Source organism: Elephantulus edwardii, unplaced genomic scaffold (genome assembly GCF_000299155.1).
Source record: "Elephantulus edwardii isolate Elephantulus edwardi_28Jun2011 unplaced genomic scaffold, EleEdw1.0 scaffold00271, whole genome shotgun sequence".
NCBI classification, from domain to species: Eukaryota; Metazoa; Chordata; class Mammalia; order Macroscelidea; family Macroscelididae; genus Elephantulus; species Elephantulus edwardii.
In genome coordinates, this window is record NW_006400021.1 from 921,595 (window position 1) to 926,604 (window position 5,010).

General features: G+C 43.7%; 1 pseudogene; it reads left to right on the forward strand.

The window, feature by feature from the left end:
- The first annotated feature begins 3,497 nt into the window (after positions 1-3,497).
- On the forward strand, positions 3,498-4,791 carry LOC102851380 (annotated as a pseudogene).
- The last annotated feature ends 219 nt before the right edge of the window (positions 4,792-5,010 follow it).

Sequence of the window (5,010 nt, forward strand, 5' to 3'; positions counted from 1 at the left end):
GGTAGCATCAGAATGGATGGCAAAAAGATTGAGATTGTTCACAGCTTCAGTTTGCTCGACTCCATGGTCAACACTCTCAGCACCATCAGCCAGGAAATCAAAAAACGTATTGCGATGGGAAACTCTGCTGTTAGGGACCTCTCTAAAGTACTCAAGAGCAACGGTATCTCTCTGGAGACTAAGGTGTGTCTGATACAGGCCATGGTCTTTGCAGTCACTTGTTATGCATCAGAGAGTTGGACAATGACTAGGGAGGATGGAGAATTGATGCCTTTGAGCTGTGGTGCTGGAGAAGAGTATTGAGAACTGCTAAGAAAACAAACTGATTCATCCTGGAAAGGGTTAAACCAGGCGGCTCCTTGGATGCAAGGATTCTGAGGCTTCGTTGACATACTTTGGACGTGTTGTAAGGAGAGACAGGTCCTTGGAGAGGGACATCATGCTTGGGAGGGTGGAAGGACGGCGCAGGAGGGGAAGACCCTCTATGAGGTGGACTGATTCAGTGACTGGGGTAATTGGAATGGGTGTGTCAGAGACAGTGCAATTGGCACAGGACAGAGCAGAGTTTAGCGCTGTTGTACATAGGGTCGCTATGAGTCGTAAGTGACTCGACGGCACATAACAACAACAGCGAAAACTATACATATATTAGTTCTGAATACTTCCCTGTCCTGAGCCAGTCTCATTGTCTCCCACACACCTACCCGCATTACTCCAGTCACTGTGTCAATTGATCTCATCTCGGATCTTCGTCTCCTGTACTGTTCCTCTACCCTTACAAGTATGAATTCCTTCTCCAAGGACTGGTCCGTCCTGGCAATATGTCCAGAATATGTGAGATGGTGCTTCAAAATCCTTGTCCCTAGGAGAAACTTAGTTTCACTCTTTCCAAGACAGATCTTTTTGTTCTCTTGGAGGTCCACGAGTAGCTATTGAGTAATCTGACTCATAGCAATCCCACGTGTGCAAAGCAAAACTCCACTAATAAGATTTTCAAGGCTATCATCTCTTAGAAACAGATCACCAACTCTCCCTTCCAAAGTGCTTCTGGGTGTGTCTGAAATGCCAACCTTTTGGATAGTAGTAGAACACTTAACTATCTGCAGCACTCAGGAGTTCTTCAACCATGACCAAAAATACTCTGTCTCCCCAAATGAAAGCTACAGCTATAACCTCAATTATAAAACATAGAAATAGTTAGTCCAGGCCCTATTCCAAATGCAGGCAATATAGCATCTTATTTAGGCATCAAATTAACAAAACTAATAAAATCCCCAAAACACTGTTTCCCCTCATGCCTGTGGATCCATGTGAAGGCCTGTAGAAGAAGAACATAAATTCTATGTCATTGAAATGTTGGCTCCTGACCCAAAAGCTCTGGTTTTATTGCTGTGTTTTGGTAGATTAGATTGGAAAACACATTCCACAAGTGTATATTTCAGTGGAGGTTGGATTAGGTTCTTGCACACAGTCTCTGTATATTAGTCACAGAAATTACTACCAGCAGTCCCACCATGGTTCACTGACCCAACTCTAGAAATCCAAAGTGTAGCACCAAATCTCACAGAATACCAAGGAGATATTCTTAGTCTTCTTAAGGAAGAGCTAATGTCTCACCCAGGCCATGGTTTTCTCAATTGCTTGCTATGATGCGTCTGAGAGCTGGATAATGACTAAGGATGACAGAAAAGAAACTGATGCCTTTGAGTTGTGGTGCTGGAGAAGAATCTTGAACATACCATGGTCTGACAAGAGAAAAAACAGATCTGTGGTGGAGAGGGTGAAACCAGCTTGCTCCTTGGAGGCAAGGCTTTTGAAAGTCCATCTCACATATTTTGGGCATTGTGACAGGAGGGATCATCAGTCCTTGGAGAAGTACATCATTTTTGAAAGGGTGGAAGGACAGTACAGGAGAGGAAATCCATGGATTGACATATTGACTGAGCAATGGGGTCAGTATGTCATGGATTATTATGTTAGCTCAGAATAGGACAGGGTTCAGAACCATTATTCGTGGGGTCACTATGAGTCGTAGTCAACTCGACAGCACATAGCAATAACAATTTTCCTCTGGGTTAGAGCAGATACCTGTTGAGGCCAAGGCTCAAGGGAACATTGTAATCCATAATCAAAGACTGAATGCATAAACCTAGCATGCAAGAATGAACATAGTATAATTTAAATTTTTTAAGGTTAACAATCTGTTTCAAAGAATTTTATAGTCTAGTCAGGAAGATGGAAACGACATACAAGAAATAATCAGAGAATTATCAAGCCATGGGCCTGGTGGCCCTGACTAGGGAGTGGATTTGTCAAGAATTTGAAGACTTTCTATAGTAATCTCTATTCTTTGCTGTACTTATAGCATTTAAATCAAACTGTGATTCCTATTAATAAAAATGAATTTGGTGAATTCAGTTAATTTTCTGTTGAATTTCCTACAGATAGAAAGGAATAATGTCACTTTAAATTCCGTGTCAGAAGCAGTTTTTTGTTTTTCAGTTTTTGTTTTGCTTTGTTTTGTTTTTTCAGAAGCAGTTTTAAGTCAGTTGCTGGATACAGTAGACAGAGGTTGTAAACAAAATGATAAGATAGGAAAAGATTTCTTCAGAGAAAGCGGAGTAGTTTAACAAAATCCAGAAAGCTTCTTATGATTAAAACAAGCCAGACACACAGGCCCATTCAAGGCTTTATGCTCTGTAAATGGAAAGGATAAGTAAGTACATCTTGGTAAATTTCACTTGAGAAATCAGAAACTGAATTAGAGAAATAACAACAGCATTTGCTAAAAGTGCTCGTAAAGAGAGCAAGAAAAGGTAAGCCTCCCTTCTCACAGAAAAACATCTCTCTAGCAGCTGGCTCAGGACATCCTGATAAAGGAAGTAGAAGACATGCGAGTAACAGTGAAACGAAGGGAGGGAGAGGACTTCTAAAAAAACAAAAAGCATTTCATGCAATGTTAATGGGAGTACAAACTGACACATTTCTAGGGGGTAGTTTGGACAATACACATTTATCAAAATCCTTTAAAACATATAATACCTCTGACTTCCTTACTAATAAGTACCCTAAATACGGTAAGAAGGTGGTACAGTTCTTAAAATAGTTTCCTCAAGGCTTTTGGTAATGAGTCTGCTTGTGATCCCAATCGTGTCTGAAAGCAGCCAGGTGGAAGCATGATGTTGATTCAACAGGTGGTGATGGCTCACATGATACAGAACTCAACGACTGAAATGACTGTTTGAGTAGTTTGCCACAGGAGCTCTGAAGTACAGTCTTTTTGTGGCTATCACACACAAAAGCATTCTTCCCTTAGCCTAGACCGACAACTGATTATTACAAAGATTCTCTTAAACTTCCTCTATGCTACTGTTGTTTGTGTATCATTCCTGGAAAGAAGTGATAGAATTAGGCAAGGGTAACCAAGCCGTTTCACTCCTCTCTAAAGAAGCTGTCCTACAACCCCTATCTGAGACTTGCCTCACTTCTCTGTCACCATGAGCTTCACCACTCACTGGGGCTCTGTCCCATGGTCCAGCTACCGGGTGCAGCCAGCCAGTAGTGCAGCCAGCGACTATGCATGTGCTGGGGGCTTGGGTTCCTGGATCTCCATGTCTTAACTCCAGCAGCAGCTTTCAGGTCCACTGGGCTTGGGACAAGGCAAGTGGGATGGTCCAGGGTCTTGCAGGAGACGGGGGGCATCCAGGGTGAGAAGGAGACAATGCAAGACCTGAAAGACTGCCTGGCCTCCTAGCTGGAGAAGGTGAAGAGTCTGGAGACTGAAAATCGGAGACTGGAGAGCAAAACCCAGAAAAACTTGGAAAAGATAGAGGATAGAGGGGCTGGAGCCATTACTTTAAGACCATAGAGGAGCTGAGGGCTCAGACCTTTGCAAATTCTGTGAACAATGCCCTCATTGTACTTCAGATTGACAATGCCCACCTGGCTGCTGACTTCAGAGTCAAGTATGAGGCAAAGTTGGCCTGCGCCAGTCTGTGGAGAATGACATCCATGGGCTCCACAAGGTCATTGATGACACTACTACCACTCAGCTGCAGTAGGAGACAGAGATCGAAGCCCTCAAGGAGGAACTGCTCTTCGAGAAGAAGAACCATGAGAAGAAGTAAAGGGCCTGCAAGCCCAGATTGCAAGGTCTGGGCTTACTGTTGAGGTGGGCGCTCCCAAATTTCACGACCTCAGCAAGATCATGACAGACATCTGGGCCCAGTATGATGAGCTGTTGAGGAAGAACTGAGAAGAGCTGAGTAAGTACTGGTCCCAGCAGATTGAAGAGAGCACCATGGTGGGCACTTCTCAGTTAGCTGAGGTAGACGTTGTCCAGAATAGGCTCAAAGAACTGAGAGGCACGTTCCAGACCTTGGAGATTGACCTTGAGTCAATGAAAAACCAGAAGGCCAGCTTGTAGAAAGCCTGCAGGAGGTGGAGACTCGCTATGCCGTGCAGATGGAGCAGTTCAACGGGGTCCTGCTGCACCTGGAGTCAGAGCTTGCACAGACCCGAGCAAAGGAGCAACGTCAGACCCAGGAGTATGAGGCCCTGCTAAACATTAAGGTCAATTGGAGGCTGAGATCAACACCTACTGCCACTTGTTGGAAGATGGAGAAGACCTAAGTCTGACTGATGTCCCTGGACAGCAGCAACTTCATGCAGACCATCCACAAGACCACCACACACAAGATCATAGATGGCAAAGTGGTGTCAGAGACCAGTGACACCAAAGTCAGCCATGCCCTTCACTGTTTGAAGAAGGAGAGGTCAATAAAAATATGAAATCATTGGATGTCCAAGAAACAAAAAGAAGCTTCCCATTTCCCTTTTTCTACATAGCCCTCTTGCATTCAGCTTTTTTTTTCTTTTTACGGTACTTTTCTTCTTTTCTTTCTTTCCCCTCCCACCTGTGTTGTTGTTCTTGTTTAGTTCACTGCTTGTTTGTTTGTTTGTTTGTTTGTTTTGGGTCTTATAACTAGGTTGGGGAACAATTAACTCTTT